A 23899-nucleotide genomic window follows, 5' to 3' on the forward strand; every position below is an offset into this window, starting at 1 on the left:
AACCCAGTTCGGTCTATCGAACCTAGTAAATGAAAGAACATCACTTGAGTATCAGACGACCAAAACTAAAGAAGCAAATGAATCAGCAGAGCTGATTTACACATAATGGTTTTGAACAATGGAGGAAGCAGTTTCGGTCAACCGAAACAAAGGGAATTTTTCATCGATCTACCGAACCAAGGCTAGTGGCCAACCTCAAACCAATTCGGTCAACCGAACCTCAAGAATGTTTTATTTCGGACGACCGAACCTGTGAGGATTCAAATCTGAACGGCTATTTCTTCTTGAACTGCGTGCACAACAACTATATTTTTTAACTTGCTCATCAAAACTCTATAAATAGAGTTGGGGACTTCGGGATTAAGTGTTGCTACCATAGAGAAACATCATATAGCATCCAAAGAGCTTTTGTTCTTGTATTCGTATCATACTCTCTCATCCTATATCATTCATAGAGTTTTAAGCTTCAATCTATTCATATATATACTCTAGAATAAGCTGAAAGTTGCAAGCTTTGATTTGCATATCAATCTTTGATAGATATACTTGTATGCAACAAATTTGATCTTCAATTTGTATGGTTGGTGTGGCCCAAGAAAGAAGAAGCAAGCTAGCTTCAATTTGTAAAGGTTGGTGTGACCCAAAAGAAGACTAGGAGAGGTTGTCTCTTAACAAGGTGAAGCAAGGTGTTGCTTCATGTAAAGGTTTGTTCTCCACCCGTAAGGAGAAGCCATAGTGGATTGGGAAGTCTTAAGAGGGGTCTTGAGCCGAAGAGTAGGAGTTTTCGAACCGCGCTAAAATCGCCGTGTGAATGTTTACAAATCTCTCTTCCCTTATCTCCTTTACATTTATGTTATTAATTGTTTATGCCTATATATTGATTATTACATAATTGTTAGAAGGTTTTAAATAGAATTTGTAAATCCGAAAATTGATCATTATTTGCCATAGACTCTATTCACCCCCCTTTAGAGTCAATACTTGGGCAAAATGTATATACCCATAAAATTTCATTCTCTGTTATAGTTCGTTTAGTATGTAATTCATAAATCTATAATTATAATTAAATCCTATCATCATTCTAGAGATAAACCGCACACAAAATCTAATGAATAGAACAAGGACTTGCCTTTTTATGAATTTCGAATCGCAACCCTTTTCTCCTCCGATTTCCTTTTGACGCCGGCGGCTTTCGGGTCTTCGTCGTCTACTTCTGCACTCCAAATAATGCCCATAACAGTCGGCCTCACCACTCTCTTCCTTCTTCTCGTTTTTTTTCTCTTTTCATGTTCCTCTCTTTCTTCCTCTCTTTCTTTCTTTCTTTTCTTTCTTTCTCGCCGCCCCTCTCTATTTGCTAGTTCGTTTTTTTTTTTTTTTCTTCTCACACCTTAGTGACTTAGTATATATATAATATAATATCTAAATTATTTCTAACCTAAGCTAGCACTACTAGGCCCACATAATACAACTAATCACATTCAACTATAAAGCCCACTCAACCCGTCAATTACAAGCCAGATATATGCCAAACCAATGATACAAAAAGTTATAATATAATACTAATGCTTACTCCATTATCAATTCAACAAAATGGGCACATATAAAAAATACAATAATGATAATGACATTGAAAAGTAAAATAATAAAAACTTTCATTCTAATTACTTTAATATTACTATGCATATATATATATATATATATATATATATATATATATATATATATATATATATATCTAAAGAATTTCTATTTAAAAAAAAAACTACATTTAGATAACCAATAAATAAACACTACACAAACAAATTCAAATAGTCAAGTAGACCAAAAAAAAAAAAAAAAAAAATCAAATCAAATAAACACTAAATGCTTAACATTTAAATGACAAACAAATAAAACCCTAAAACAAATAATTAATAATTCAAATAGCCACGTAGATAAATAAAATGAACTAAAATAAATAAATAAAAGCTTAGAAAATTTAGGGGTAGTACATTCTTCCCCCCTAACAAAGGAATTCCGTCCTAGGAATTCGCCAATTACCTTATTTCAGCAATTCTGGAAATTTTGAACGGATGACATTTTCCCGTTCCCAGCTAGACTCGGTCTCATTATGATGGCTCCACTGAACATGCACAAGAGGAATAATCTTGTTGCGAAGTACCTAATCATGGCAATCAAGAATACAACATGGTGGCTCAACATATGTTGCATCCGGCAGCAATTCAATCTCGCCAACATCAATATGCTGATAACGATCCTCATCTTGCAACCAACATAAAACCCTAAAATAAATAAAATAAAATAAAATAAACACTAAATACTTAACATTTAAATGACAAACAAATAAAACCCTAAAACAAATAATTAACAATTCAAATAGCCACGTAGATAAATAAAATGAACTAAAATAAATAATAAAACCTTGAAAAATTTAGGGGTATTATAGGGACAATTAGAAGTAGAATGTAAAACACTAGAACAAGTCATGCAAGATTCATTGGAAGTATGATAAAAATGATTAGGGGAGGAAGACACTAGATGAGCTGAGTTTTGGTTGATCAAAAATTGATCAAACCTTTGAGATAAAGACTTGACTTCGGCAACTATGTCATTAGAATTGTCAACTTGATACAAACCACCATTCTTCTTTCCACCTAGAGTCCTACCATTTTTGGAAGATAAAGATCGATGCATTGAATTCTCACTCATGCTCTCATATAGGCGTCATACATCATCTTCATGTCTATCGAGATAAGAATCATCCATAGAAGTATCTACCATTCTTTTCTAATTATCCGACAAACTTTTAAAGAAAATTGAACCAATTGTCATTTAGGAATGTCATTGTGTGGACACTTCTTAAGCAAGTCATTCAAGTGCTCCCATGCCTCATGAAACATTTCCCCTTCCCTTTGAGAAAATTCTCGAATTGAAGTTCTCATTGCATTGGTCTTTGAAACGGGATAGTACTTTTTTAAGAATTCTTGTTGCATCTCTGCCCAAGAAATTGTCGAAAAAGGCCTTAAATTGTTGAACCAATATTTCACTTTATTTTTAAGGGTGAAAGGGAAGAGTTTTAACCTCAAAACCTCTTCTGGCATGTCCGTGTATTTCACGGTGAAACATACTTCAAGAAACTCATCCAAATGTTTATAAGGTTCTTCACTTATTAGCCCATGGTAATTGGGAAGCATTTGAATAGTTTGTGTTCGATTTCATAATGGTATGCTCTAAATGGAGGTAATTGGATGTATGTCAGTGCATTGTACTCATTTGGCACGTAATGATCTCTTAAAGCGAGAGGGGGATTTACAACCGGTGGCTCTACACGAGCACCGTGATTTCCTTGAACAATAGGAGGTGGAGGTAGAACAAAAATTAGCCGAGGCATTCCCATTAGAACATGAACTTGTTATTGTTGAATGAACGGTCTTTGCATGCCTAATGGTACTTGAATATGATCACGATGTTGATGCACATTAGGGTGAAGGATACCTTGTTGGTCGATGTGACCAAGGTCCTCCACATAGTTCTCATTATGTCCCTCCATTGATGAAATGGAGTCACAAGAGTGATAAGCGCTGAATACTGTATATTCAAGCGCCCTAAATTACATTAACAAAGTCCAGTTATTAATTATTTTATGTAGATTAACTCCATTTGCATGTTTTTATGAATTTTCAGGTTAAAGTGCAAAAAGGAAGCAAAAATGATGCCTTGTGGAATTTTGAACAAAAAGGATGCCATTTCTGAATTTCTCGCGGCCCGGGAACAATCCATATTCCAACACCTACAATCCGGGTTGGCGAGATCATCCGAATTTCTCGTGGTGGCAACAAGCCCCACAAAATTCCCAATTCCAAAACCAAGGGCGGCAAAATCAGCCCTCTTCTCAATTTCAAGGTAGACCTTTCCAAGCCTCTTCAAGCTACCGTCCTCCTTACAATCCAAATGTCTCCAATCAACCTCCTGTGTGTCCAACTGACGAGATAGTAGCTGCAAACAAGCAAATGATGGAATCATTAAATAAGCAAATAATGGATGCCAACAAGCAACTCTTGACATCCTTGCAGCCTACTCTCCAAATGGTTCACTCTCATACTCAATCCATAGCTAATCTCGAAAATCAAGTGGGCCAAATAGCTAACTCGGTGAATCAATTGCTTCAAAAGGACAAGGGCAAGCTTCCCTCTCAACCTTTTGAAAATCCTAGAGGAATGCATGTGATTGACGAAACCCCTCCTCCGAGTGAGCCGACTCATGAACAAGTTCAAGCTATCACCACCCTTCGGAGTGGTAGAGTGGTTGACAACAAGGTCGATGGAGACAAAAGTGAGGAAGTTTCTCCTTTGAAAAATCCAAATTCAAGCTCTTCTAATCCAAATTCTTGTCCAAATACCATTCACGGAAATCCCACACATGTCACCCCAAATGTGGAAACTACTTATGAGCCAAGAGCTCCGTTTCCTTAACGTCTTCAAGAGTCGACACATTTTGGGAACAAGAATTGTAAAATTCAAGACATGTAGGAAGTTTTCAAGCAAGCGAAGATTAACTTGCCCCTCTTGGATGCTATCAAGCAAATCCCTCCCTATGCAAAATTTCTCAAAGATTTGTGCACTCAAAAGCGCATTTCTAAAAATCATTTGCCAAAAAAAGTGAGGTTGACTGAAAATGTTAGTGCTATCATTCAGCACAGCACTCCCCCAAAGTATAAGGATCCGGGTGCCCCTACAATCTCGTGCGTCATTGGTGACAGCAAAATCGAGAGGGCCCTCCTTGACTTAGGAGCTAGTGTGAATTTAATTCCATACTCAGTCTACCTACAACTTGGTTTGGGAGATCTTAAGCCGACTTCCGTGGTTTTGCAACTTGCCGATAGATCGGTCAAGCATCCACGAGGTATTCTCGAGGACGTTATCATCAAAGTGGACAAATTCTACTTCCCGGTAGATTTTGTGGTTCTTGATACGGAATCGGTCCATGACCCAAAAAAGCACATTCCCGTGATCCTTGGTAGGCCATTTTTAGCCACGGCTAATGCATCAATTAATTGCCGAACCGGGGTAATGACATTGCTTTTGGAAACATGCAAGTCAAACTCCACATCTTTCATGCAACTCAACATCCCTCCAATGAGGATGATTGTTTTCTTGTGGATGTCATCGATGAAGTGGTCGAAGAAGCTCTCCCCTTCATTCTAAGCAAAGATCCTCTTGAAACTTGCATGTCCCATTTTGACTTCTCAAACTTTGATGTTGATCAAGCCATTCAAGAAGTCAATTCCTTGCTTGATATTAGTGCTATCATGGATGTAACTCCTTGGAAAATTCCAAAAGAACCACTTCCCCAACTTTCCACCACTCCTCCGGTCCCATCATTGTTATCTCCGCCACAACTTGAGCTTAAGCCGCTCCCGGCCCATCTCAAGTATGTGTTCCTTGGTCCAAAGCAAACCCTTCCGGTCATTATTGCCTCGGACCTTCAAAAAGACCAAGAGACCAACCTTTTAGCGGTGCTCCAAGAGCATAAAGAAGCTATTGGTTGGACAGTGGCAGATTTGAAAGGAATTGACCCCTCCATTTGTATGCACCGCATTCATATGGAGGATGACGCAAAGCCTACTATAGAGGTCCAGCACCGGTTAAATCCAAACATGAAGGAAGTGGTCATGAAAGAGGTGATCAAATTGCTAGATGCGGGAATCATCTATCCTATCTCTGATAGCAAGTGGGTGAGCCCCACACAAGTTGTCCCCAAGAAATCCGGGCTCACCGTTGTTGAAAATTCAGCAGGTGAGCTCGTGCCACAACGAACCACCACCGGGTGGCGTGTGTGCATTGACTATCGTAAACTCAATTCATCAACTAGGAAGGATCATTTTCTACTCCCATTTATTGATCAAATCCTAGAAAGGTTAGCCGGCCAAAGCTTCTATTGTTTTCTTGATGGTTATTCCGGCTATAACTAAGTGGCAATTGCCCCCCAAGATCAAGAGAAAACAACATTCACATGTCCCTTTGGTACTTTTGCCTATCGACGCATGCCTTTTGGTCTATGCAATGCACCGGCAACGTTCCAAAGGTGCATGATGTCCATATTCTCCGATATGGTTGAAAGGTTCTTGGAAGTTTTCATGGACGATTTTTCTGTATTTGGCTCCTCCTTTGACTCGTGTCTCAAAAATTTATCTCTTGTGCTCCAAAGATGCAAAGAGACGAATCTCATTCTAAGTTGGGAGAAAAGCCACTTCATGGTCCAAGAAGGCATTGTTTTAGGACATGTCATTTCTAAGCGGGGAATCGAGGTAGACAAGGCAAAAGTTGAGTTAATCTCTAATCTTCCTCCTTCGAATTCCGTCCGTCATATCCGTTCTTTTCTTGGCCATGCCGGATTCTATCGTCGTTTCATCAAAGATTCTAGCAAAATGTAAGTTTGGGGGTGTGATAAACGCTGAATACTGTATATTCAAGCGCCCTAAATTACATTAACAAAATCCAGTTATTAATTATTTTATGTAGATTAACTCCATTTGCATGTTTTTATGAATTTTCAGGTTAAAGTGCAAAAAGGAAGCAAAAATGATGCCTTGTGGAATTTTGAACAAAAATGATGCCATTTCTGAATTTCTGGCAGCAGTGATCATGACTTTTGTCGCCATTTTCGACCTAGCAAACTCAAGAACTAGACTTCCATCATAACATGAAAGATTTATATCTCTGAATCAGCTTTCCAAATCTTCAAGTGGTTCATCATTCGGAGTTCGGAGCAGAGAGTTATGATCTTCGTAACAGAGGTGCGCAGAACTGCCTGGCAGCACTGAAGTAAGCCTTTCTCCCCATTTTCGACAAAACAGACTTGAGAATTAGGTCTTCATCAAAACATGAAGTTTTTAAAGCACTGAATCAGCTCTCCAAATCTTCAAACAGATCATCATTCGGAGTTCGGGGTACAAAGTTATAGCAGTTTTACCAAAGTAGGTCAGCGCTGAGTAAGAAGAGCATGTTGCACATTGCACTAATTTAGAGTGCTCGAGACCACTTTTCGAGTGCTCGAAAATCAGGCAGATTGCACTCGGAAATGGCTCAATTTCAGCCACTTGCACATTGGTTTCCTCAATGCCATCTTCCTTCTTTATGAAGTGGTTGGAGGTGTTCCTTGGAGGAGAGAGAGGGTTTTGTTGGAGAATAAAAAGCTACCAAAGGCCACACATTGGCTATCCTACATTTTCTACAAGATTAGAGGAGAGAGAAGAGAGTAAGGAGGAGGGTGTTCTTGAGTGCTACAGTAGGAGCACGAAAATGGAGTCTTAGATGGAGCTTCTTCCTTCTTCTAGCTTAGCAATGGGTAACTAACTCTTTCTCTAGGGAGGTGATGAAGTCCCTCCCTTGTAAGCATATCCTAGGATAGTCTATTTTGGGGATTTGCCATGTATATTTTATGGTCTTTTCATAACCAAGAGCACCTCATTTGTTGTAATGAATGTTGATACATGTATGGATGATTTCTTTAAGTTGATTATCTTGTCTTAGATGATGTCTTAGAATAATCATATTGCTTGAGTTTTTCATGGTGAGAGTGGAAGCAAGGTTATGAAATGGTTTCATGGCATGTTGATAGGTGACTTTGATAGACCATTGCTTAGGAAATCCTTTGATGGTGTATGCTTAATCTCTAACTCCATGTGCTTTATCATTTTGTCAAGAACTTGATAGTCTCTCATTTAAGTAAATGTGTATAAGCTACACCTTAGTTAGGTAGTCTAAGCATGTTTATCTTTTGATGGATTATACTTGTTTGAGACCTAATGTACCTCTTGATTACTTATATGGCAACCATGTGTTGCTATGTAAGTCTTGACCATCATATGTTGTTTTTCCCCCAATTTAGGTCTAATCTAGCATATGTATAGGGATGGAGGCGGATTCACTTCCCTAGTCTCCTCTTCTTAATCTTTTCATCCTAAATTCCTTGTAAATTAGTGTTTTATGCACTTTGAATTCCTAATTTAAGTGACAACAAACAAAACCTCTATGAACACCCCTTCATCATCCTAAGAATGACTCTAAACACTTAGGTTGCCTTAGACTAGCGCAGTCCCAGTGGTTCGACTTACCCGACCAATAGCCCTATTTTACAATGATTCGTGCTATTGCGAAGGTTGATGTTAATTGACCAACCGATCAAAGAGTTACCCCTTCCCCTAGGATTACGAACAATGGATTCAAGATTCAAATTAAATGGGACAAGAGTAGGATTTAATGATCTACGACTATGCATGCACAATCAAAACGAACAAGAAGTCAACAACAAGCACTTCTCCTCCGTAACAAATCAATCAACAAACCTCTACATATAGTTTTCCCATACTCCCATGCTTTCAACGATATGCAAGAAAAATACTTTGCCTCCACGCGGGCTCACGATTTATCTAAGAAATTAAAACTTGCCACCACGACTGCCAATGATTTAACTAGGGAGAGAGTTAGAAAAGCTCACAAAGGGTCCTTAAGCAACTTCAAATTATTTTCAATTTTTCTTTGCCTTGCTTTGCTTTGCAAATTTTTTTAGCTTTTGCTTTGCTTAGCTTAGCTTGCTCCTTGCTTTAGAATCATTTTGTTTCACTTCCCTTACTCAATGCACCTAGCCAATCAAGAACAAACACAATAAGTAACCAAAATAAAATAAAATAAAAACAAGATTAAAAGAGTACTAATTCCTAATTGATTCCCAAAATACTACGTTACCAAATCCCCGGCAACGATGCCAAAACTTGGTGGTTGTCGTGAATACCAGTTGCATAAAAATGGTGAAATAATGTAGTGTGGCTAAGTTTGAATTTATACAATGCCACTACCACTTCTAACTATTAATGTAGCTAAAGTGAGTAGGGATCGTCCCAAGGGAAATATGATATTCTTGGAATCAATGTTGGAGTAGTAGGTCGAATGATCAAAATATGGTTTGTTGGTTGAATTATCCTACAATTTAAACTAATTAAATGCAATGTAAAACAACTAAAACAATATGAAGTGTAGAGAATATGAGAGAGGAGTCTTGGGTCATAGAGTTCATAACTAAGCATAACCTTCCTAAACATTCAATATTTGATGGATTAGGGGGATTGTGTGTTGTAAATGAAAGTGTTTGCCATTAATTGAATTATTAAGCATGGATGGCCAAGTAAGCATATATTGTCTAGCAAATCAATTGAATAGCACAACATATCAAATTAAGCCATTAATCCTTCCATAAGTCCACAATTAATACACATTCATTAAATTAGAGAAATGTACTACTTGCATTCATAAGCATAGAACATCAAATAACAAGCATGGATTGTCCACCTATCTAAGAAAGTAAGGCAATGACACTACAACTAAGCTAGTGACATAAAAGTTAAACTAATTAAACTAAGGAGGTGGCACAATCCATCAAGAAATAAGTATGAACCATCAAACAAACCACAAGAGTAATCTATTTTAGCACCATGCCTTGACTATCACTAGATTCATAATATCAACACACATAGATATGCATCAATGTCACAAAATCTAGAGATAAACACATGAACATTCATTCTAGCATACATAAACATATGGATAAAATTAAATGATCAATTGGAAATATTAAACTACATAAATCATTGTAGAAACATGATTCATACATATATAAGATGCCAAAATAAGAATTACAACACAAATCCCCATTAATTAGAAAACATCAAAGTCTAAGAGGCATGCTTAGGGCTATCTCTAGCCCTAAAAGAATGGTTTAGCCACATGGTAGATATCATCCTCCTCCTCTTAAGTTCTTGGTAGAAACCCTAGATAAGTGGAAGTATTTTCCCCAAATTGTGTATTTCTCTCTCTAATCTCTAGCCTCTTGCCAAAACCTAATCCAACCTCTTTACTCAAAATAGCCAAAATCCTTATAAACATAGCTCAAATGTCACATCCAATAGTTAGACCTCGTGCACTAAGACCTCCAAATGATTGCACCACGAGCACATCTTTAATTTGGCTAAAACTCTATTTTTCACACAACTTGAGGCAGTTCGATCGATCACAAAGTTGCTTGGATCGATCGAACCATGGCGATGCACTTTTTGGATAATGACAAGGCTGAGATATTTTTGAGATATTTTTGGAAAAAGGACAAAAGTGGTAGGTAAGGATAAGATCAAAAGTTAATTGATCGAAGGAAAGGTTAGATCGATCGAATAAGAAATTTTCCTGAAGATAAGGACAAAAGGCTCGATCCATCATGGCATGGTTGGAACGATCGCAGTGTGATCGATCGGAGCTTGGTTCGATTGACCGAAGAAGGATTCTTCACCACTTTGCTTCCACTTTACTCATTTCTTCCACTAAGCTTGAAATTGCTTCTTTTAATGCTCTAATTCAACTAAATTGACTTATTTTGGGGATAAGTGTCTAAAAAGGGAAATAACATGAAATTAAACTAAAACGAAAAAATAAGATAGAATAAAGTCCTAGAACGTTCAAGCTTAAGGAGTTTAAATGCGCACTTTTTAGCGCTTATCAACAAGAGAGAGTAAGATTAAACTTGCTAATTAAACTTTCATCAGTTTTATGATCCCACACAATCACCTCTTCCAAAATTCCTCTATAAATCCTTTTGTTCAAAATAATAATGATTAGATAACAACATTTCATATAAAACTATATAATCATGTGAGTAAAAATACTCTGATCTTCATACCTTCGAATTATCGTCTCAGGACTTACCATTTATAATTCATTCTACAACAATTGTACTGTAGACTCTTCAGTTAGGAACCACCCTTGATCGTAGGCTAATCTTCGAAATAATATCTCGTAACGTGATAAAACATGGTATATCATAGTATCCTAGTTCACGTTAAAAGAGCTTAAATCCCCAAACTTAAAACAACACACACAAAAATTACGGGTGTTACATTCTACCCTCCTTAAACAAATTTCTTCCTTGAAATTGGTAGAATGTATTATCTCATCCAACATCTCATCTCCAGTCAAAACACATTGAGTAAACCTATATATAATATATTCTTCCCAAATGGATAACAAACATCAATCTAATAGACCACATTAACTCTCTAGAAGTTTAATCCACTATGTAAAATATTCATAAGGCAATACAAGACTATTTAATGTTTTTTAAAATTTTATAAAGCTTTATAAATTCATAAAATTCTCTAATATTCTAAAATATTATATGTACCTCCAAGTGAGTACTTAGGGTATCATGCCTTACACCCCTAACTTTCGCTAGCACTCTGATCACATTAACATTAGTAACTACAAAGTCTAAATTCCTCTAATTACTTTAATAAAGTCTCCAATATAATTAATCAAACCTAAATAAATATGAGTTGTCACATTCTCCACTACTTTAGGAAATTTCCTCCTCGAAATTTATAATTCTCCCAGTTTCCATATAAACACCATTTATCCCAGGTGGTGTGGGATGGCGCGACCTATTTGTTAGTGTGGTAGCTTGCCATTACTGGTTACCCGCCCACGCACTTGTATGCAATTATTTTAATAAATTATTGTTTTGTGACTTTTCATGTTTTAAGAGTCACCAACAATTTGGATATTAACTGTTACATAAGAGTTGTATGTTTTCAAATATCTTAATATCTTAAAATTGAAGAGTAGTGACTTTTAAAAATTTGTTCCTAATTAGTATTTAAGTATAATTGTTATTGTTATTTCTTAGTAGTTGGATACTAACTCTATTTAAAAGTTGTGCCTTCGTAACACCACATCTATTACTATTGAGTAGTTGTGCCTTTTATAAATCTCTTTTTAATTAGTATTGAATCAAATCATCCGTTCTCACATCTTTAAATACAATTTTTGTTATGACAATCAAATTACGATGTCTACTATAGTTCTTGAAACTTAGGCATTTGGGTGCAAAACTAATAAACCTCTCTCTCAAGTTTTGTTTTTTTTTTTTTTTCCTTCATTATTAATTTTTATTTCCTTTTCTAAAGATAATATTTCTAGATTTTTGTTTCCTCATTGGCACGTATGAACAATTATCCATGAACTTCTTTATTTCTTCAAAGTCTTAAAATGACTTTATAATTTTATAAATTTGACCCACTTAAAAATTAGATATTTATAAGAATGGCTTATTATTGTTATATGTTTTCTGATCAATTTTTTAAAAGTATATTTAGATGATCATCAAATCTTATGTTTTTATTAGTCCACTAGATCTCAACTTGTAAATCCTTATTGGCTGGGAAAAGCATCTCCACTTTAAGGTATCATTCTTTATTGCAATTCTCCTTAATTGCTGTTTTAAATGTGTGTAACATTTTTATTCTCCTTATCCAAAGCTTCATTCTTTTTTCCCTTTAATTTCCTATTTTCAAGGAAATATTTCTACATTTGTTTTTCCTTCGACGCATATCAACCAATTAGAGAAGGAACTGTGAAGTAGCACTCCTCGTAATTAGAGAAGGGAATGTGGAATTCCTCCTGTAGTCATGTGTGTTGTTTCTGCTATGATGGTAATAATTAATTACTGTGAAGTACAAGAGAAGTGTTGAGGAGGAGAGAATCATGTCTCACTACCGTTGAAGTTATTCACCCTCTGCCCAATGTCGCCATAATCATCTTCCTTCTTTCTAAGGTCACTTTTAAATTTTGTTATGTTGAGAATTTTAAAGATTTTAAATCTCGTTTAAAAAATTTTAGGGTAATTTACACAAATCTTTCATATGGTTTGCCATAATTACACGGACCTCCCCTCTGGTTTGGGAATTTACTCGGACCTTCCCTAAGAATGAAAATATCTTACATATATCTCACTTTTGTTAGAGTTAACGTCAATCAAGGATGAAAATTGATGATATCATCCACTTAATTAAGTAAAATCCCTATAATACCCTTCATCTGTCTGCCCTTTCTCACTTTCTCTCTCTACCCACTTTCTTTCTCTGTATTATATGCATTTACTGGCAAACCACTATCACCGCTCTGGCAACCTCTGTTAGCACCTTTGCAGCCATCAAAGTCATAAACAAAGATACGGTGATGAAATTGAGTAATAGTATGTTATTGACCTTTTTTTTTAGTATGGACAAGAATTTCAAAACATCTCCAAATAAAAATGTCAATTGTCATTCCAGTAGTGAAATATATATATATATATTGTCATTCCAGAAATTTAGTACTAATAGTTATTGACAACCAAGCTAATTGAGTAATAAATTTTCAATAAACCGGACTACTATAATGAAAAGGAAGAACAAAGCATGACTTAAAATCACCTTCAAGTCAACCTCTTATGGAATTTCTAATTCTTTTTGGACACAGGACTAGAAAATGAAAAAAGAACAAAAAGAAAAAAGGGAAAAAAAAATGGAAATAATATTATAGGAGTGAAATGTTAAGAGGAAATATAAAGCTGGGGTGTAGTATGTGTGCGCGCGCACATGTGTGAGAGAGAGAACAAATGGTAGGGGCAGTGAATTAGTGAAAAAACACTTCACAAATCCAGAGAAGAGAAATCCAAACAAAGGGTAATACCCCAATTTGTGCAAAGCTCGCCCAAAAGTAGAGGAACTTTTGGATTTTGGTCTTCTGCTATGCATTAAATTCACAAACCCATTTTAATCATTTATATCCATCATTGGATTATGCAATTATTCCACAAGGATTGCAATACCAACCAAAATCAAGGACGAGATCGCTATCCAACACCCCCAACATTGTCGAAATGAAGGACGTCAAGGCCACCAAGCATAAGATCTTCTTCATCATGGAGTGCATCAAAGCCGGCGGTGAACTTTTTGCTAAAGTTCTCAAACGCAAACTCCAAGAAGACTACTCGGAAATACTTCCAGCAGCTCATTAGCGTTGTCAATTTTTGCCACAACCGTGACGTCTACCATCGCAACCTCAAGCCGGAGAACTTACTCCTTAACGACAATGAGAACCTCAAGGTTTCCGATTTCGGGCTCTCCACTTTGTTGAAACAATAGAATATACCTAAGAACTAACTTATCTCCACTTTTGCCCAAAAGCAGTAGAACATACCTAAAAACCACTTTGCCGCCATCTCTCTATGATGTTACTCTTAATCAAAAGCTGATAGGTATTTTAGTAATTTCAGATAGCAACATGAGGACATTTAAGTAAATTTCACATGTCCATTAGTGCAGTTGATGGTCCGTTACACATAAGGGAGGTCTGTGTAGAATAGTTTCATTTTCAGGAGAGATCCGAGCAAATTCTCAAACTACAAGGGAAGTCCCTGTAATTATGGCAAACCATAGGGGAGGTTTGTATAAATTACCCAAAATTTTAATATCCCTTTATTATTTAATTTCCTTATTTGAATTTAATATTGTAACTTACATGGAATTAATTTACATGAATGTTAGACTATAATGTATAGAATTTATTGAGTTTTTACTATAACAAATAATTGTAATAATGAGTTAGCCGTTTTGGCCTCTTTGAGGAGGCCTATATATATGGCAATGGGATGCACACTCCATATAGGACATGCCCATCTGCTCTACCATATTTGCATATTACTTTTCCTGCGATTATCCTATCGATATCTTTCATATATTTTACCTATATTTCACTATTTTAGGCAACTCGACATTGGAGACTTTGTCCTCTTGCCTTCCTGTGGTCGTGCATATAGAGGAGGCGTTATTGAGAGCTAATTGAGTTGTATCTTGGAGTTGACTAGCACCGTCCGCACCTACACATAGAGGAGGGCTATCAACTTTAGGTTAACATGTTTATCACGTGCCTCTCTATATTAGGCCATCCTTTCTTTAACTTTACTTTAATATTTTATTTGTTTTATTTCATTGTCTTTTACATGTAACAATTATATTTTAATTGTGTGTTTGTACATATATTTGCATGCAACTAATTACATACAAAACTACAATATTCTCATTAATTTAATTTCTGTAGAACTTACTTTACTTGTCAATTTTATTTATATAAAGTTTTAGTGTGATTCGTTTATAATATTTAGTGTATAAAATTGTATTTCCATAACAATCTAAAGTTGATAATTTCTCGAAATAGCTTCTTGACTTATTGCCCAATCTGTAAAAGAACTAAATCTTTTTTATTGTGAACAAAACGTGCTTTGTTTTGGAAATTAAAATTACAATTCATTTTATAATATTAAAAAATAAATAGAAGGTATTGCAAAGAGTTGTATTGATTATGTTTGGTGAGTTCAATTTATTGAAATATACAACAGTTTCAACATTATTTAATTTATAATTTGTTTTATAAGAAAGTCATTTTTTTGGAAAGCTTTCTTTTTTCAAAAGGAAACAATTTATTGGGAAAACAGTTTTCTAGCACTTTTGAATTTAAATTGGTGTTTTTAGAACTGTTTTAGCATTGAGTTATATATATATATATAAGGAACAATTACGATTATATATTTAAGACAGTTTATTTTTAAAAACCAAATCAGTTTATTATTAAAAAAAATAGTTACTATTATTTGCCAAAGAAGTCAATTTATTGAAATTAGTTTTTTGGACATTTAAATTGTTGTATGAAACTGCTTTAGTATTGAAACTGTTTTAAGCGTGAAAAATTAATGTTCTTATTTTAAATTGTGTATTTTATATTGTGCATCCTTTTGCTTTAACTAGACGACCTGTATCTGATTTATATTTTTGAAAATTTTTATGGTGACTTTAATTTCAATAGGAAATTGACCCTACAACTTTCATGTACGTAGACTTGATATCCAATTCAATTTGAGGTCTAAGTAATATAATGATGGTGATAGAGCTGGGAAACTCTAGCAAGTTCGCCTTAGGATTTAATCCTTCGATTAATCTTACCTATGATAACATTAATTGGTGATTAGACTCGGGGGCAAATGTACATGTATGCTTTAATAGTGATTGTTTTAAGACTTATCAAAAATTTAATGGATGAAGTGTAACCTTAGGAAATAATTCTATTGCACAAACTCATGGAATTGGAGACGTGGAATTAAAGATGACCTTTGGTAAGACTCTAACTTTAAAGGATGTGCGACATGTATCTGAAGTGAGGAAAAATTTAGTTAGTGGACCTTCTTTAGTTCAACAAGGGTTTAAAATTGTAATGGAGTCAAATAGAGTTGTAATCACAAAGAATAATGTTTTTGTGGGTAAAGGTTATATTAGTGAGGGATTATTTAAATTGAATGTTATTTTCGATGTGAATGGAATCTCTCCACAAGTTTATAGCGTTGAATTTTGTAATGTTTGGCATAGAAGACTTAGACATGTTAGTCTGAAGAAAATTAAAAAATTGATAGATCTTAATTTACTCCCAAAGTCCAAGGTAGATTTTAAACATAAGTGTGAGATATATGTACAAGCCAAACAATCTAGAAAACCTTATAAAGTAATTAAGAGAAATACAAAAATTCTAGAACTTATACATAGTGATGTGTGTGATTCCAATAGACCACTAGCTAGGGGTGGCAATAAATACTTTTGTGACTTTTATTGATGATTTTTCTAAGTATTGTTATGTATATTTGATAAAGACTAAGGATGAGGTTTTTGATATATTTAGAGTTTACAAGACTGAAGAAGAAAATCAATTGGAGAAAAATATTAAAAGATTGAGGTCCGACAGAGGAGGAGAATATTCTTGAACAAACTTGGAGATTTTTGTGAGGAACATGGAATTATACATGAAATAACTCCTCCATATTCACCTCAATCAAATGGAGTAGTCGAAAGGAAAAATAGAACTCTCATGGACATGGTTGACTCAATGTTATTAAGTAGTAATGTACCTGAGAATTTGTAGGGGAAAGCTATGCTCACCGCATGTTTCATACGCAATCGATTAACTGTCCAACTTAATAATAGAACTCCATTCGAGTTATGGAAAGGTAGAGTACCTAATCTTCAAATCCTAAAAGTGTAGGGATGTCTAGCTAAAGTGCATTTGCCCGAGTGAAAAAGAAAGAAAGTAGGACCTAAAACCATAGATGCCTTCTTTATAAGATATGCTCAATGTAATAGTGCCAATAGATTCTTAGTATTTAACTCCGAAGTTAGTGATATAGCAAAAAATTCAATAATAGAATCTAGAGATGCTACCTACTTTGAAGATATATTTCCTTATAAGTCTATAATACCAAGTCAAATAGTTGATAGATCTTCAACCTATTATAATCATTTAGCATCTTATACTAGTACATCATTAGTGGAAGTTTCTTAACCACAAGAACTTAGAAGAAGTAAGAGACATAGAGTAGAAAAAAAAAATTGAGATGACTTTTTCACATATTTAGTCGAGGGTGATCCAACTACATATAAAGAAACAATGTCATCTTTAGATGCTCCTTTTTGGAAGGAAGCTATAAATGACGAGTTTCAATCTATTTTACAGAATAACACTTAGGTCTTAACCGAGTTACCTTCTGGTAATAAGGCTCTAGGTTATAAGTGGATTTTCAAAAGGAAGTTAAAATTTGATGAAAGTATAGACGAGTACAAGACTCGACTAGTAGCTAAAGGTTTCACCCAAAAGAAAGCAATAAATTATTTTGACGCATATTCCCTTGTGACTAATATCACAACCATTAGAATATTAATAGCTTTAGCCTCTATCCATAACTTAGTTGTACATCAAATGGATGTTAAAACCACATTTTTAAATGGCGACTTAGATGAAGAAATATATATGGAGCAACCTGAGGGATTTATAGTAAAACGACAAGAGAATAAGGTGTGTAAATTAGTTAAGTCCTTATATAGTCTCAAGCAAGCTCCTAAACAATGGCATGAGAAGTTTGACAAAGTAATCTTATATTATAGATAGATTATATATCTAAGATTAATGATAATGATAAATGTGTATATTACAAGGAGAATAATGGAGAAAATGTTACATTATGTTTATATGTGGATGACATATTAATTTTCGGGACAAACTTAGAAATTATATGTGATATAAAGTCCTATCTCTCAATGAATCTTGAAATGAAGGATTTAGGAGAGGCATCAGTGATCTTAGGTATGAAATTGGAAAGAACTTCTCGAGGTATCACCCTTAATCAATCTAGTACCATTGAGAATATTTTAAAGAGATTTAACTACACCGAGTGTTATAAAGTCTTAACACTATATGATCCAAAAGTACCCTTGAAGAAGAATGAAGGCGAACTTATATCTCAATTAAAATATTCTCAAGCTATAGGCTCTCTTTTATACTTGGCAAATAAAACTAGGTCTGATATTGCCTATGCTGCTGGTAGACTTAGTAGATATACGCATAATCCAAGTAAGGATCATTGGATGGCGATAGAGAGAGTATTTAAATATCTCGAGACTACCATAGATTATTCCTTGTGCTATAAAGGTTTTTCAAATGTGGTGGAAGGATATAGTGATGCAAGTTGGAAAACCAATTAACAAGAAATTAAATAAACTATTACCTCGAGGAGTACTAAGGAATTTGAATTCATAGCCTTAGATACTACTTGTAGCGAGGCTGAGTGGATCAAAGGCCTATTACTAGATCTACCTTTAGTAGATAAGCCTATGTACATTGTGATTGTAAGGCGGCTATTGATTTGGTAAATCAATCCCATATAAACAAGAAGGCAAATAGACATATACAAGTGAGATATAAATCCGTGAAAAGCCTATTGAGTAGGCATGTGATCTAATTAGACTTTGTAAGATCTGAGAAAAATATAGCTGATCAGCTGACTAAGGGTCTTTCTAGGAAGATTGTCCTAGATATGTTGAGGGGGATGGGCTTAAGCCCCAAGGGAGTCACATACGGAGGTAACCTTACCTTCTGATTAGCGATTTAATCACATGAAGAAAGGTTCAATGGATAGAAACAATCTGCAATGCGTGATTCATTAACAACACTAACTTATTAGGAGGTTTCTCAAGAAGATTCTCTCCTGTTCATCCCTGTAGCATCAGTGTTACGTTGTGACGTTAAAGAAGGGCTCTGCCCTAAATGATTCCAAGGTGAGCATACTCTTGCAGGGTATAGGTCACATACACCAATGGAGGATTCACTTAAGTGAGAGTCGTCGTGATACCACAATTATGAGAATTGGGCTGTTCTCTAGTAACTCTCATGAGAATCAAGATACCATGGCATGACCATTAATAACACTAACCTGTTTGACTGAAGTCTCTCATCGATATTATAGTATCATGTTGCCCATATTATTTTTATATATCATATACACATTTATGATTTAAAAAAGTTTTAAAATCTTGTGGGGGATTGTTGAGAATTTTAAAGATTTTAAAACTCATTTAAAAAAATTTAATATCCCTTTATTATTTAATTTCCTTATTTGAATTTTATATGATAACTTACATGGAATTAATTTACATGAACGTTTGACTATGACATATAGAATTTATTGAGTTTTATTATAGCAAATAATGGTAATAATGAGCAAGCCATTTTGGCTCCTTTGAGGAAGTCTATATATATATATATAGCAATGGCACACTCCATATAGGACATACCCATCTGCTCTACCATATTTGCATATTACTTTTTCTGCGATTATCTTATCGATATCTTTCATATATTTTACCTATATTTCACTATTTTGGGCAACTCGACATTGGAGACTTGGTCCTTTTGCCTTCTTGTGGTCGTGCACATAGAGGAGGCACCGCTGAAAGTTAATTGGGTTGTATCTTGGAGTTGACTAACACCGTCCACACTTGCACGTAGGGGAGGGCTATCAACTTTAGGTCAACGTGTTTATCACGCGCCTCTCTATATCAGGCCAGCCTTTCTTTAACTTTACGTTAATATTTTATTTGTTTTATTTCATTGTCTTTTACATATAACAATTATATTTTAATTGTGTCTATATATATATTTGCAAGCAACTAATTACATACAAAACTACAATATTCTCATTGATTTAATTTTTGCAAAACTTACTTTACTTCTCAATTATATTTATATAAAGTTTTAGTGTGATTCGTGTATAATATTTTAGTGTATAAAATTATATTTCCATAACATGTTAGTCATGGCACGGAGCTAGAGGTTATATATTTACTTCTACCCATGGCCCCCCAATTTTTCCAAAGTACTTATTTATTTGCTCCAATAATTATGAATTTAAAAAAAAAATAATTTGTGTCATATCAAAACTCATACAAAATTTTAATTTGAGCTCAAATCTTGTCTAACAAAAATATAAATTCATTATTTGTAGTTTTTACTACAACATCATCGTTTTATTACATTTGCATAAACACAATTGTAATATACTACCTCTATCCCTTAATAATAGTTCAATTTATCATTTCACATTTTTTAAGGTAACAACTTTTATTATAATTTATTGGGTTGGCAAAAAATACATTTTCAAGTTTGTCCTTCCCTAAAAAGTAGAGTATTGATTTTTAATGGGGTCCACTTATTTTTGAGTTTCAAAAGTAATAGTATGGAAAATGGGGTCCACTTTCTTTTAGGGGTAAATTAGGAATGTAATAAAAAGTAGTGTATTGATTTTTGAAATGTGACAACTAAAATGGGACACCAAAAAATGAGATAATGGACTATTAATATGGGCGGAGGCAGTACATTATATGAATTCAAGAGATAAAAGAAAAAAAATATCATTAATGTTTTTTCATATTTAATAAAATTACATGAACCTTCCTCGTTAATTATTTATTTTCGTGTGAAGTAGTAAAAATTAAAACATTGTGATACCATGATGCCAAGAATGCCAATAAAATCAATATCATTATATATGCTAATATTTTTAGTTGTCATTTATTTGATGACAACTTTTATAGCTTCTTTTTGTTTAAGTTATTAAAGCAGTTTTATATTTTGTTCCCACAAGCTAATTGTGTTTTGTTTAGTTAAAATATTATGTTTTTCTTTTGGCACTTCTCTATTTTATTCTTGCTGATTGTGTTTTATTTAGTGAAAATATTATATTATTTTCTCTTAGCTTTTCTCTATTTTGTCGGTGCTAATTGTGTTTTGTTTAGTTAAAATGTAATATTTTCCTCTCAACGTAACAATAATTTATACATATATATATATACACACTCCTATTGAAAAAGGCTTTTATCTTTACTTCTTGTCAGTATTTAGGTTATTTTTCTCAGTTTTCTTAACGACCCTTTTCGTCCAGGCCAATTTGTTGCCTCCATTGCCCTCAAATCACCCCCAACAATCTCGACTATTCCAACCAAGTCCTGGACCAATGTCACAACACCCCAACTCTCTTTCCCTCGAACTGTTTGATCAGAGCTCACTGCAAAAGTTCAAACCCTCAAAGAAGCTTTCACTTCTACAACTAAATTCTACACTTTAGCAACAATCTGTCACCTGATAATTACACCTTCAATTTCTTGGTTCGCACGTGTGCACAGCTTTTGGCTCGCCAGACCGGTCCGGTGGTCCATGCCGGAGCTATAAGACACGGGTTTCAAACTGACCCACACGTTAGAAGTTGATTGATTTACATGTATGCTGAATTGGGTCACTTAGATTGTGCGCACAAAGTGTTTGTGGAGATTCCTGAGCCAGATTTGGTGGCTCAGACAGCAATGGCGAGTGCTTTTGCCAAATTGGGACATGTTGGTTTTGCGCGGGAACTGTTTGATAATACGCCTCAGAGGGACCTTTTTGCGTGGAGTGCAATGATAGCTGGGTATGCGCAGTGTGGGCAGTCTGTGGAGGCGTTGAATTTGTTTCACTTGATGCAAATGGAGGGTGTGAAGATTAACGAGGCGTGGTTTCGGTTTTGTCTGCATGCACTCACTTAGGGGCATTGGATCAAGGAAGATGGGCTCATGCATTTATAGATAGAAACAAACTGCGAATGACCGTGGCACTCAGGACTGCACTTTTCGACATGTAGGCTGAAATTTGGGAACATGAATAAAGCAATGGAAGTTTTTTGGGGAATGAGAGAAAAGAACGCAAACACATGGAGTAGTGCCATAGGTGGGCTTGCAATGAATGGATGTGGCAAGGAGTGTCACAAACTTTTCTCTCTTTATGAAAAAGAAGGGGCTAAGCCCAATGAGGTCACATTTGTTTCCTTTTTACGGGGTTGTAGTGTTGTTGGATTCGTTGATGAAGGTCGTAAGCATTTCGACTCAATGAGAAAAAATGTATGGGCTTGAGCATTATGGGTGCATGGCTGATTTATATGGCTGGTTGGGCCATTTAGATGAAACCTTAGATTTTATAAATAACATGCATGTGAAGCCTATGCTGGTGCTTGGTGAGCCTTGCTTAATCCTTGTCAGATCTATAAAAATAAGGAATTAGCTGAACTTGCCTCAAGAAAGTTAGTAGAGCTAGAGGCCACGAATCACGGTGCCTATGTGCTCTTGTCGAATATCTACGCTGATTATAAGAACTGGGATAGGGTCAGTGTTGTGAGACAAACAATGAAGTATAAAGGTGTTAGAAAGCTCCCTGGTTGTAGTGCCATAGAGGTCAATGGTGAAGTTCATGAATTTTTTGTTGGAGATAAATCCCATCCTAGGTATGGTGAAATTGAGGCAAAGTGGGAAGAGATATCTAGGAAGCACACACCCACAGTCCACACACCACACATTGACACACATATATAATATATGTATACATATATGTACACACACCCACAATTATTTCCTTGGTGGCATGGCATATGCTTGCTTATGCCACGTGTCCATCCCTGACATGAACCTTTCGGTTGCCTCTAGAGCAACCCATCTCAGCTTCTTCCAATTCCAGTCTACCAAGAATCACCCGGACTCGGTTTCGGGTTCAAGGTGCGTGTGTTCCAACGGCGTCGTCTTAGGTCCGTTGTCAGTTGGGTGTCTTCAAGATGCTTTTCTGTTTCACATGGTTCGGACTCTCAGGTGATTTGCTTGTTGCTGTCTCTTCATCTTGCTCTCATTTTTGCTCTATATAATGTAAATTTACCTATTATGTGTTCATAGTTCATACATAGTTACACACACACATATGTATAGTTTTTTTATTTTTTTATGGTAAAGTAAACACACGCACCATTTTGCCCCCTCCCCGGTTCAAACACCCTTTTGACGTTTAAAACAAAAGAATGGAGTGATAATTCATGTAGCTGACACCATTTATATGAAATTAAGTCAACGAACACTCAAAAGGAGAGGTTGAGAGTTTTAGTCCCAGTGAGAGCATGTTCATGATTATACTTGGCTAAAATGAAAAATGACCGGCAAACCTTGGGTTTTATTTATTTTTTTCTTTTATTTATATATTTATTTATTATTATTATTATTATTATTTTTTGGTGTAATTATTACTTTGTTTGAATTGAGGGTTGCACATAGATTTTGGAAAGAACAAGTCTATCATTGAGATTGATTTAAGGGTTTTTCTTATGATCTCTCCTGTAAATATTATCACGAGCACGAAAATAATGCATGAGGTACTTCATCATGTTGCTCATATTAAAGTGGTCTTACTGTATAAAAAATAAAAGTAAAAAAATAAAAAAATCATATCAAAATACTTTGAAAAATTATACAAGATAGTCAAAGATGGCAGTTCAGGTTGGTCAAAGGATAGGGAAGAAAAAAGTTTTATTTGAATGTGTGATATGTTGTAATTGGATTTTGGTATGAAGTTTTGACTGTAGAATTCTTATATAAAAGATGATGGAATGTGTGAGCTATTGTAATTGAATTTTGATATGAGGTTTTGACAATACAATCCTTAAATGACCTCTTTCAAACGATCGGGAGCATGAAATGATATTTATGCATAATTGGGGTCGAAAAAGGGAGCTCATGTATACTGTACCAAAGTCAATCTTATTATAGCTTTTCTCCAGAATTGGATTTCAATGAAATGGTCATTCTGGTTATTATACA

General features: G+C 34.9%; 1 pseudogene; it reads left to right on the plus strand.

Moving 5' to 3' along the window:
- Positions 1-23899, plus strand: part of LOC132272480 (putative pentatricopeptide repeat-containing protein At5g40405) — a 49413-nt pseudogene that overhangs the window by 16192 nt on the left and 9322 nt on the right.

Source organism: Cornus florida, unplaced genomic scaffold, assembly GCF_030987335.1.
Source record: "Cornus florida cultivar Cherokee Brave unplaced genomic scaffold, ASM3098733v1 CherokeeBrave_3.0.0_Hap2_Chr09, whole genome shotgun sequence".
NCBI lineage: Eukaryota > Viridiplantae > Streptophyta > Magnoliopsida > Cornales > Cornaceae > Cornus > Cornus florida.